Below are 13,245 nucleotides of genomic sequence, written 5' to 3'. Positions count from 1 at the left end.
AGATCTTATTATATACACACAAAGCATGAAAAAATACCTCCTCCCACCCCACTCTCCTGCTGGTAATAGCTTATCTAAAGTGATCACTCTCCTTACAATGTGTATGATAATCAAGTTGGGCCATTTCCAGCACAAATCCAGGTTTTCTCATCCCCCACACACACACAAACTCACTCACCTGCTGGTAATAGCTTATCCAAAGTGACCACTCTCCTTACATTGTGTATTATAATCAAGGTGGGCCATTTCCAGCACAAATCCAGGGTTTAACAAGAACGTCTGGGGGCAGGGTAGGAAAAAACAAGGGGAAATAGGCTACCTTGCATAATGACTAAGCCACTCCCAGTCTCTATTCAAGCCTAAGTTAATTGTATCCAATTTGCAAATGAATTCCAATTCAGCAGTTTCTCGCTGGAGTCTGGATTTGAAGTTTTTTTGTTGTAAAATAGCGACTTTCATGTCTGTAATCGCGTGACCAGAGAGATTGAAGTGTTCTCCAACTGGTTTATGAATGTTATAATTCTTGACATCTGATTTGTGTCCATTTACTCTTTTGCGTAGAGAAAGTATACAAGCTTACAGTACAGTTCAAAGGCTCTTATTACCCCCACTATAGAAATTGTTCCAGCACCGCTGCCCTGCTATGACTCATCGAAGCATGCAAGGGAATGTGACCAGCTCATGTGACACTGGATTCCATCTTGTGCCTGTACTTTTCCACTGACTGTACTGAGAGCAGACCCACCATATGGCAGAAAGTATAAAAGGCCCTGGAAGCATCTTCATTTTGCCTCTTTCCTGCTCTGATCTCCAGACTATGGATTGATACTAATGGGAGCATTCTAACCAATGGACAGAGGACCTTCCAATCTTTTAAAAGCAGCCAGAGATTTAACAAGCCAGTAGTTTATTTCATCCCTGCTTCAGACCTGATCCAAGAACTTTGCAATTATTGTATGTATTTGATTCTTAACCAGTTTTAACTCTCATATCTTTCTTTTCTCTCATAAATAAACCTTTAGGTATTAAATACTAAAGGATTGGCAACAGCATGATTATTGGGTAAGATCTAAGTTGTTTATTGACCTGGGTATGTGGCTGGTCCTTTGGGATCAGAAGAACCCTTTGTTTGATGAAATTGGTTTTAAATAATCATTCATCATTAAGTCTAATGTCTGGGTGTTGAATCCAGGACTGGGATTTCAAAGGGGGCTGCAGTTCTGACTTCTTGTTAGCCAGTGTGGTGGTCATTGAACCAAACTGTAAACCCTGTATATGATGGAAACCACTTCAAGCCAGGGGATGTGGCAGCATCCCTGCTTCCAGCACCTCTGGGCCTGACTGGTGGACAGAATAACAAGGGGTTGATCCACCCCCACTGCATTCGGGGGTCTGTTGAGAGGGATTGGAGGGGAGGGGCAGTTCAGGGGCTGCACAAGGCAGCAGCAGTGACACCCCATGACCACTTTGGGATCCACTGTATTGAATGCAACGCCCTTGTGTTACTGTGGGCCGGACGTCCCCTTGCTGGGAGGGACTGTGAGGGGCTGGGCAGCACACAGGATGAGCCTAGAAATGTGTCCAACAAGACTGGACTTTGGGGACAATGCAGGGGCAGGGCATGGGCGGTGGGTATCCAGGGGCGGCCCTAGACTAGCTGCCAGCAACTGGTGCCCTAGGCGAACCATGCTATCGGTGCCCCCCACCCCCAAACCCCAAGGACAGATCTAGGCTGAGGTTTTTGGTAAACTGGGAAACATTGTGCCTCTTTTTCCCTTTTAATGTTTTTTACACATTTTTTTTTAAACAGAGGCTTAATTATTTGGTTTGTCCATCCGTCCATCTGTCCAACCAATGTTTCTGAAATCAGATAAAATAGAGACACGAAATTTTCAGAATAGATTTGTACACTACAGCCAGACGATATTTCAGTCCGATTTCAAATAAAAATGCATTAAAAATGTTAATTATAATTTTTATTATTACAAATCCCAAATCATCCATTACACTATTCTGCTTTAACTGCCATTTCCACCACATCCAATATAGAAAGAAATAAGAAAACTCTCCAATGAACTTTAACCTGTATTTACAAAACACTCCGAATAAAAAACACTGGCTCAGGTTCAAATTCTGTCGGAAAGTCTATTTCTTCAGCAAGCTCGAGGGACTCTACCAGTGTTCTTTTAAACCCTTCCCCACTTCTGAATTCCTCCAGAATATTTTTAGTTTGCTGCAGTTTTTGAATAGTAGAATGTATGGTCAAGTTCTTTTCCTGAAGTTGCTTACCAGTGAGGTTAATCTCAAAAAGGATATTATACCACAAAATGAGTGAAGTCACAAATTTAAACTTGGAAAGGCCATTTGCAAGAGCTTCTAAATCTGAACATGCCGTATTGCCAGATGATCCAATAAAGGTAGTATCATCAGAAATTTCAATTAGGGCATCATGAATGTTTCCAAGTTCACAGCGAAGAGGCTTCAAAGCATCAATACGGCTCCCCCATCTTGTCTGACTAAGTAGTTTCACAGTCAGAGAATTCATATGGCGAGTCAGAATCTCCCAACAGCATGCTGAGCCTGAGAAAAACACATAAACACATTGCACCAGGTCAAAGAAACTGCTTTCCTCCAAACAGCATCTAGCAGCATCATTGACAACCAAAATCAGATGATGCGCACTGCAAGGAACGAAAAAGGCCGTAGGGTTGATTTCCATCATTCTCCTTTGCACACCTTTGTCTTTACCCTTCACATTACTCCCATTATCATAGCCTTGGCCACATAAGTTTTCAACAGATAATGACATTGTTTCAAGCTCTTGTAGAATAGTTTCAATCATAAATGCTCCAGTCAGTGGTACAAAACCCTAAAAATGTTCCTTTATGAGCACTTCAACATTATCTTCATCTGCAGACTTTTCCATATCCTCAAAACGAATGATCATCATCATTTGTTCAACATGACTCGCATCTGGTCTACAGTCCAGTATTATTGAAAAGTATTTTGCAGCTTCTACAATTTTCTTTTTAATGACATTTGCTAGGATTTGAATCAGTTCATTCTGCATATTTTTTCCTAAATAATGAACCTGTGTTTCATGATCAGTTATTTTACGTAGATGCTCCTTCATGACTGGATTAAACAAAGCTCAGTATTCAACAAATTTTAAAAAGTTTCCATTACCTGGAGTGTATAATTTTTCATTTCTACCGCATCCACGGAATGCTAAATTATGCCCACCGAGAACTCTCACTAAAGCAATCAGATACTCTAATATTTGTTGCCAATATTCTTCTTTTTTCTTGATCACACGTACATTTTCTTCATCGATAGTTTTTCCTTTTTTTCAATCGTAATTCAAGTTCTTTCCAATTTTGAAAACATTCCAAATGTTCTGTACTTCTTTCATGTGAAGAGAGAATTGAAGATATATTTTTCCAGTCCTTCGAACCATTTTCAGTAAGTGATGTACCAATTGCTTGATTTCTAAACAACTTGCAGAAAAAGCAAAACACAGAGTCCTTCAACACTGAATATTATAACCAGTTTTGATTAATTTTTTCCCCATTAATGAGTTTCCTCTTGTAATGCTGAGCAGAGAATTTTCTTTTATTTCCATCCTAAGGGAAGGGAAATTCTTGAACTTGTTCGGGTCCATGTTCCATGAGAATTTGCTGCACACTGTCATCACATCTGGGCCATGAAGCTGGGTCCCCATACTGTAACTTGTTTGTAACTTCCTCATACTTTCTTCCTTCTACTTCATTTATTTCAATTTCTGCATGTGTCTCTGAAAGTGAATAAATTTTCTCCACTTCCATATCAGTCTGATGCTGTGAGCTGCCTTCACCTGGAACAGAGGTAGGCAAACTATGGCCCACGGACCACATCTGGCCTGCGAAACCGTCCTGTCCAGCCCCTGAGCTCCCCGCTGGGGAGGCTAGCCTCCAGCCCCTTCCCCACTGTCCCCCCTCCCCCTCAGTCATGCCACCGCCGGGGCAGCACTCTGGCCCGCCGCTCCTGTAGGGCAGCGTGGCTGCGTGGCTGGCTCCAGCATGGTAAGGGGGCAGGGAGCGGGGCTGTTGGATAAGGGGCAGGGGGTCCTCAGGGGCAGTCAAGGGACAGGGAGCAGGGGGCGCTTGGATGGGGTGGAGGTTCTGGGGGGGCAGTCAGGGAACTGGGAGCAGGGGGAGTTTGATAGGGGGTGGGGTCCTGGGGGGCGGTTAGGGTCCGGGGTCCTGGGAGGGGGTCGTGCCAGTCAGGGGACAAGGAGCGTTGGATGGGTTGGGGGTTCTGAGGGGGGCAGGCAGTGGGAGGGGGTGGATAGGGGGCAGGAGCCAGGCTGTTTGGGGAGGCACAGCCTTCCCTACCCGGCCTTCCATACAGTTGTGCAACCCCGATGTGGCTCTTGGGCCAGAAGTTTGCCCACCCCTGATCTAGAAGTAAATTTCCATCATCTTGAGTTTCCAAACTGCTTTTTTGTGGATGTGAGCTACCCCCATCTCGAAGTAATATACCTGCATCTTGATGTTCCAAGCTGCTTCCATGCGGATGTGAGCTAACTTCCTCTCCGAGTAAAATTCCTTCATCTGGATTCTGTGAACTGCTTCCATCTTTATTTGGATTAAAGAGAAGATATTTCAAGAAGGATCCCTGCTGTTTTGCTTGGTCCTTTTCCTTCTCAGCCTTTTGTTTCGGATACTCAGCTCCTGAGGGTTTTCTTTTTCCTCTTTCTGCCATGGGGCATTTGAATATTGTTATGTACTGTGCTCCCGACTGCAAGCATTGTAGCGTTAAGGGATGGCTAACGATTTAAATCACATTGCAGCCATCCCAACACGTCTTTTCACTGCTTAAAGGGTCACTGATTAGTAACACACACTCACTTACCTATTAAAACACTTAGTTACAGCATTTACACAGAAACAAAATGACCTTTTTTGATGTTATAACCCAACACCAGTTGTTTGGAAAGTAATCCCCTTCCTCATGGTTACCTGCTTGGAGTGTGACGTCATCACTTGCGTAGTCTATTAAGCGTTAACACTTGTTACTTGTCTTTTATGGACCTTATTTGTTACATGTGAACCAGTTATAACAAAGAAAAGTTCATAATTATACAGGCCGATAATAACGCTAAGGTTTAATAATGCTTAAAGAGACTCACATTTTGGATTTATAATGCCGAAAGACATTATTCTTTATTCTTTGGCACCAAGAAACACAAATTTCCAAAGTATTTGCTTGATTCTTAACCATCTACCTGCAACTTGTGTTAAAATGACCATTTGACATGTATCAACTCATGATATCTCCGTTCTACATGAATTTCTGGCTATGCGACCTTGATGTATATTCGAGTTAGGTGTCACTAGCATTGCAGCTCTTGCCAGTGGCGGATGTGTTTCATTGTGGCTGAGTTATTGCTTATCAAAATTGCAGAGTGGGTCATCTTGACCCTACATTGCAAATTGAAAAAAAATTCACTAAAATATTATTTATTTTTGCAGTAAATAAAAGATTTGACATATTAATAAATTCTCAGAAATGTAGAGAAATGAATTATAATTCATATTCCTTCTGTACGTGCATGGGAATTAAAATAATGACATCATTATTTTATTTGTATTTTTTTTTCATCTTTTTCATTTTTTTTATTTGATTTTTTTCCTCGAATTTGGTGCCCCATTTAACTTGGCACCCTAGGTGACCGCCTAGTTCGCCTATATGGATGGGCTGCCCCTGTGGGTATCACAGGCCAGGGAATCCAGACTGCCAAGTGTGACCCTGTCCACACTCCACCCAAGGCCCCCTCCTGCTTCCCGTTCTTCCCCTGTGGCCTGGGCTGGGGCTGGGGCTAGAGTGCTCTGGCCTGCAGCTCACCCCTCATGCCGCCAGGAACTCCAGGGCTGGGAGCGCTTGTGTGGCCCAGGGCTGGGGCAGGGAGCCTGGTGGCCACAGTGGGAAGGCTCTGAGCTCTAGTGGGGGGTGGGAAGAATGGGTGGGGAAAGTCAGGGCCTTGGGCAGAAGGGGCGGGTGCGGGGGCGGGGGCTAACCTACCTGAACATGGTTCATACGCTGCCCATGGGCAGGGGAGTATGGGGGGGTGGGAGTGGGTAATGTAAATTCCCCACCTCTGGTTACACAAACTGCCAGGCTTTTGGCCCACTGCCTGGGGAAGGAGTTCCGATCAGCTGGCCCCTCATTCCCAGAGACTGGCACTGCGCTGCCCAGCCTGGGTCCGGACGCATTGCAGCGACAGGGAAAGCCCAGCGGGGGCTGACGGCCTGACCTGGCATTTCACACAGTGCTGCAGGACAGTTACATTAAAAAACTAGAAAGGTACAAAATTAACATGGCCCCCAGTGATTGGATTAAAAACTGGCTACCTGATAGGTCTCCGCCCCACAGGTTCCCCTACGCCCCCCCCATATGCTGCCCCCCACCAGCCCACCCCACAGGCTCCCCTCTGCCTGCACCGCACTGCACACCCCCCAGGTTCCCCTGCCCCCCCCCCCCATTCTGCCTCCCCCTTCTGGACAAGCTCCTTGTTGTTGAAGTGGTGGCCACCCTCTGACTCGGGGGGCGGGGGGGTGGCGACTGGGCAGAGGGCTGCCCGAGGAGCAGGGGGTCGTGTGCAGAGCAGCAGGTGTGGGCTGGCTCTGGCATGGAGCCGGGCAGGTTGCTACGCTTGTAGCCAAAGTGCTGGCAGGCTGCCAGTGCCCCCAGGAGCAGCGCTGAGCCACTCAGCACCTGAGCCATGGTCAGGGGGGCACATGGGGCAAGTGTGAGGAGCCAAGCGACCCCTGTCAGCCCAGTGGGGAGCTGATTGCTGCTGCTCAGAGGCTGGGAGTGGCAGCTGCTTGGCCTGCTCATAGGTCGACTGGGGTGTCACCACAATGGTGCCTATGGCAAACAGGCCTCTGCAGGTTGGGTCCCCAGACCCACTCGTGCCCTGGTCTGACAGCACCTGGGCAGGGACTGTGGAGGCCAATAACCCTGTGGCAGCCCCGGCTCCTGGGAGGCTCGGTGCCCCTAGCCCCATGCTCGCCTCCCCCATGTGTAAGAGTGTCAGGGCTCCCGGCTCAGGGCTGGATATGCGGCATCTGGTGGAGGCAGCTGATGCCAGGGGGCTTGAGGGGATGCCCCTCCTCCAGAGGTGGCTGCATCTGTGAGCATGGACCGGAGGATGCTTTGAGATCTGACGGGATGGAGGGCATGAGTGAAACATACAGACTCAGCCCTTGGGGGTGCAAGCTCCGATCCAGCCCCATGGCAGGGGACTGGCTGGCTTGAGGGAGGGGGGGACAGGGAAAGGGGTCCAGGGCCTGTCCCCTGTAGGGGGTCCCAGCTCCCATCCGGCCCCATGACAGGGGACTGGCTGGCTCAAGGAATGAGAAATGGGCCATGGGGCCTTTCCCCCGCTAGGCCTGGCTGGGTCTCTCCCTGTGGTGTCTGCAGAGAGCCGGGTGCCTTGGCACTGTGCCCGTGGAGCTGGGTGTGGCTGGGCCGGTGCCAATGCAGTGTGTGCTGCCAGGCTGATAAGGGCTGGGTAATCTCAGGAGGTGTTTGCTGACGGGTGATTGGATTGCAAAGCAAACACAGGCTCTGCTCATTCCCTGCTGGGCCCTGGACAGGCACTTGGGACACAGACAGCTCCTGTTGCCCCTGTGTGCCCTTCCGGAGGGAAAATGGACCTAGAGGCTATTGGCAAGGACACACTGAACCACTGTCTGTTCAGGGCCTGAAGGGTGGGGGACAGTAGACTGAGATGTCCCAACAGCTCCCAGGCAACCCCATCGCTTGGGCCTGGGGAGGGATCGTCCCCTCCCGTCTATTCCCGGGGAGGGAGGAATCGGCCCCTCCCATCCAGTCTATTTCCCGGGGTGGGGGGAGAATTGTCCCCTCCGGTCTATTCTGGGGGTGGGTGAAAGTCGTCCCCTTCGGTCTATTCCTCTGTGTGTGTGTGTGTGTGTGTGTGTGTAGGGAGCGTGGGGGAATCGCGGGGGAATCATCCCCTCCAGTCTATTCCCGAGGGGGGGAATCTTCCCCTCTGGTCTGTTCCTGGTGGAGGAGGGATTGTCCCCTCCAGTCTATTCCCAGGGGGAAGCAGATGGGGTCTCAGGAACATGCAGGGAACGGGGCGGGGGGCTCGTTAGGGGGCGCTGTGCTGCAGGGAACGGGGCCAGGGCTCAGTAGGGGGCGCTGTGCTGCAGAGAACCAGGCGGGAGCTCAGTAGGGGGCACTGTGCTGCAGGGAACAGGGCCAGGGCTCAGTAGGGGGCACTGTGCTGCAGGGAACGGGGCGGGGGCTCAGTAGGGGGTGCTGTGCTGCAGGGAACGGGTCAAGGCTTTCAGTAAGGGGCACTGTCCCCTGGCAGTCAGAGCTGGCTCCAGTGCTGTGCTGTCTGACCTACTTTGAATGAAAGGCTAATTCACTCACTGACACCCACGGGCTCTTTCCCAGATGCAGGTGTTTCCCTGGCACCTCAGACCAGCACTCCCGGGTTGCGGCAGGACCTGCCAGGCTGGCCAGTCCTTAGTGTTGTTTGTATTATGTACGGCATTCTCGTTCCCTCCACACTCTGAGTTACAGGTACCAACTTCTGTTCTCGCTGGTGGGTGCTCCACCCCCCTCTGTCTCCGGCCACACCCTGACTCCACCCCTGTCCCACCCCCATTCCAACCCCTTCTCCAAAGTCCCTGACCCAACTCCGCCCCCTCCCTGCCCCTATTCCGACTTCTTCCCCAAATCCCAGCCCTGGCCCCGCCTCTTCTCCGCCTCCTCCCCTGCGCGCACCACGTTCCCGCTTCTCCCCCCTCCCTCCCAGAGCTTGCTACGCCACCAAACAGCTGTTTGGCAGCAGAAAGCGCTGGAAGGTAGGCAAAGGAGCGGGGACGCAGCGTGCTCAGGGAAGGAGGCAGAGGTGAGGTGGGGGGGGGGTGAGTGGAGCTTGGCTGCCGGTGGGTGCAGAGCACCCACTAATTTTTCCATTCTACTATGGATGTAGAAGCCCTCTACACCAACATTCCACACAAAGATGGACTACAAGCCGTCAGGAACAGTATCCCCGATAATGTCACGGCAAACCTGGTGGCTGAACTTTGTGACTTTGTCCTCACCCATAACTATTTCACATTTGGGGACAATGTATACCTTCAAATCAGCGGCACTGCTATGGGTACCCGCATGGCTCCACAGTATGCCAACACTTTTATGGCTGACTTAGAGCAACGCTTCCTCAGCTCTCGTCCCCTAATGCCCCTTCTCTACTTGTGCTACATTGATGACATCATCATCTGGACCCATGGAAAAGAAGCTCTTGAGGAATTCCACCATGATTTCAACAATTTCCATTCCACCATCAACTTCAGCCTGGACCAGTCCACACAAGAGATCCACTTCCTGGACACTACGGTGCTAATAAGTGATGGTCACATAAACACCACCCTATACCGGAAACCTACTGACCGCTATACTTACCTACATGCCTCCAGCTTTCATCCAGACCACACCACACGATCCATCGTCTACAGCCAAGCTCTACGATTTGCTCCAACCCCTCAGACAGAGACAAACACCTACAAGATCTCTATCAAGCATTCTTACAACTGCAATACCCACCCGCTGAAGTGAAGAAACAGATTGACAGAGCCAGAGGAGTACCCAGAAGTTACCTACTACAGGACAGGCCCAACAAAGAAAATAACAGAACGCCACTAGCCGTCACCTTCAGCCCCCAACTAAAACCTCTCCAACGCATCATCAAGGATCTGATGGACGACCTGAAGGACGACCCATCACTCTCACAGATCTTGGGAGACAGGCCAGTCCTTGCTTACAGATAGCCCCCCAACCTGAAGCAAATACTCACCAGCAACCACACACCACACAACAAAAACACTAACTCAGGAACCTACCCTTGCAACAAAGCCCGTTGCCAGCTGTGCCCACATATCTATTCAAGGGACACCATCATAGGGCCTAATCACATCAGCCACACGATCAGAGGCCCATTCACTTGCACATCTACCAATGTGATACATGCCATCATGTGCCAGCAATGCCCCTCTGCCATGTACATTGGCCAAACTGGACAGTCTCTACGTAAAAGAATAAATGGACACAAATCAGACTCAAGAATAATAACATTCAAAAACCAGTCAGAGAACACTTCAATCTCTTTGGTCACTCGATTACAGACCTAAAAGTGGCAATTCTTCAACAAAAAAACTTCAAAAACAGACTCCAACAAGAGACTGCTGAATTGGAATGAATTTGCAACTGGATACAATTAACTTAGGCTTGAATAAAGACTGGGAGTGGATGGGTCATTACACAAAGTAAAACTATTTCCCCATGTTTATTTCCCCCTCCCCCCTGTTCCTCACACGTTCTTGTCAACTGCTGGAAATGGCCCACCTTGATTATCACTACAAAAGGTTCCCCCTGACCCCGCTCTCCTGCTGGTAATAGCTCACCTTACCTGATCACTCTTGTTACAGTGTGTATGGTAACACCCATTGTTTCATGTTCTCTGTGTATATAAAATCTCCCCACTGTATTTTCCACTACATGCATCCGATGAAGCGAGCTGTAACTCACGAAAGCTTATGCTCAAATAAATTTGTTAGTCTCTAAGGTGCCACAAGTACTCCTGTTCTTTTCCCCTATGTGTTACTCAAGTATCTAGGTGGTGGGACAAATGTGTGTGATCATTGCAGGGACCCCTAGAGGGCAGGTCTGGCTGCTGACTGGCTGCAGAGAACAGCCCACACTCTGGCCTGGCAACTGATGGCTGGGCCCCTTCCTCTGCCAGAATCAGCGGGAGGTGTTGGAGAACAAAGAGACCAGGTAACCTGCTGGCCAGGGAGTGAGACAAAGGAAGAAGGAGGGGCGATGGGCCTGATGGAGGCCAGGTAGCTGGAAGGTCAGTCTCCTGTTTTGGGACTCAGGGGAACGGGCACCAGGGCCCAGGATGCCCTTCCCCAAGATGGACTTTGCTGAAAGTTCCTGCTCTCTGTGCTAACAAGCTGTGTTCTACGCTGTAATAACCTTTTGTGTCAATGCTGGCTGAGTCCCTGTGACTGGGGAACTGAGTGTATGGTCTCTTTGCGGGCGTGTGAGGCTTACCCAGGTGTCCTAGTGGGGTGGACTCAGGTGAACAGGAGGCTGAACGCTCCAAGGTCAGACCCAGGAAGCACCGAAGCCGCAGAAGCTTCTTGCCCTGGTGTATGGGCGCCCTGATGGGGAGATGCTGCACCAGAGTCCGGGCTGGCTTCATTTAAAGCAGTTCCAGAGCACAGAACCTGTGACTCCTGGACACAGGGTGGGTGTGGGCTGTGTGGCAGCATGCATGGCAGCATGTGACTGTGGCAAGCCCCCCTGCCCGTTGGCAGGATGGCTGTTCAGCAGGTGTGTTGCCACCAGCTGAGATGGCCCCATGGGGCCAGGGGCTGCTCAGCCCTAGACCAGGGGTGCTGGTTTCTGACAGTGCCATCCCAGCCAAAGCCCTGCATGGCATGGCTGTGTTCTCCCTTCGAGGTGTGGGTACCAGCTTCACTGGCGGTGGCAGGGCATTGGCTGCTCCCAAGAGCCATCTTACCCAAGAACCCACTCGGGCCAGCCACCAGCCTGCTCCACACTTCCCAGCCCGGAACGGATTGTTTCCACCCCTGCCCGGCAGAGTAGTGCCAGCTGAAGAGCCATGTGGTTGCAGTTCTGCCAGCCCTGGGGGCTTTGCCACTAGAAGCCAGGGCCCCAGGGACATGGCTGAGCTGGGGGCACTGGCGCTGTCCTGTTGGGACACTCTGGGATGGCTCTATGGGAGCTCCGGTCCAGCCATGCCAGCAGATCCTCCCTGGGGCAGACTAGGCCCTGCTGGGTTTGTCCCACTTTAGCTGTGGCCCCTTCCCCTGGCCAGCATCAAGTGCCGCCCATGTGACGCAGCGGGCAGCTGGGATGGTGACAAGGGTCCCCTCTGGCCTGGGAACCACTCGGTACTGACCTCTCTGCCCGCACCGTGGCTGGGGGCAGCAGGAGCTAAGCAAGGCGGGGAACAGAGGGAACTGGGCATGATGGGAGTGAAGGCACAGAGCTGGGGTGGCGGGATTGAGGGTATGGGGCTGTCAGGGAGTGAGGGTGCAAGGCTGGGGGGGGTGAGGGTGCAGGACTGGGGGTGATGGGGTTGAGGGAGCAGGACTGTGGGAGGCGGGGTTGAGGGCGCAGGGCTGGCGGTGGCAGGGAGTGAGGGCGCAGGGCTGGGGGCGGCGGGTTGACGGTGCAGCACTAGGGGTGGCGGGGTTGAGGGCGCAGGGCTGAGGGGTGGCAGGGGATGAGGGCGCAGGACTGGGGATGGCAAGGTTGAGGGCATGGGGCTGAGAGGTAGCAAGGGGTGAGGGTACAGGGCTGATGGTGGCAGGGGGTGAGGACACGGGGCTGGGGACGGCGGGGTTGAGGGCATGGGGCTGACGGTGGCAGGGGAGATGGCACAGGGCTGGTGGTGGCAGAGGATGGGGGTGCAGAAATGAACATGGTGGGCACCAGGGGCTGGGTGTGCTTGTGCTGCTGGAGCCAAGCCCTGCTCTCTGGCCTCCCCGGGGCCGCGGGCATTGCCGCCGTGGGGTTCGGCTGTGCTGGGGCCAAGCTGGAGCCAGTGGCTGAGGGAGCCCCATGGCCCATCCGATCCGGGCCAGGTGCTGCCATCGTCTGCCTTCCCTAGGGTTGTGCACCACACCCGCATCCCAGGGCCTCAGGGTGGTGGGGGGCAGGGCGTGGAGCCCCTGGGCTGTGTGCAGCACCCGGCCCAGAGGGCCCCACTCCCCGCTGGATGCTCTAGACACAGACCCCAAGAGCAGCCCCTCCCTGCCATGGGGCTTGGTGCCTGGCCGAAGGGGCTGCGTGCGGGGGCGGGGGGCGGAGCTGGGTGCATGGCCGGGGGGCTTTAGGGGTGCTGCTTCTCTCCCCAGTGACACCTGTGCTTGTTGTGGGGCCGGGAGGCCTCGGCGCATGGCCGATGTGGCTGGGGGGGCTCAGTGCATGGCCGGGAGGGCTCGATGCATGGCCGGGGGAGGTCGGTGCGTCGCTCGGGGGGCTGCTCTGCCCAGTAACCCTGTGCTTGTTGTGGGGCGTGTGGGGGAGGCTGCCGCCCGGGAGGCGGGGGCAGGTTTGGGGGGTTCTCCTGGAAGCCTCCGCTGCTTTCCAAGGGGTTGGGGGCGCTTCCAGAGCCAGAGAGAGAACCCA

Source organism: Chelonia mydas, chromosome 24 (genome assembly GCF_015237465.2).
Source record: "Chelonia mydas isolate rCheMyd1 chromosome 24, rCheMyd1.pri.v2, whole genome shotgun sequence".
Classification (NCBI taxonomy): Eukaryota; Metazoa; Chordata; order Testudines; family Cheloniidae; genus Chelonia; species Chelonia mydas.
The sequence above is the reverse complement of the archived record's forward strand: the minus strand, read 5'-3'. Positions refer to the sequence as shown.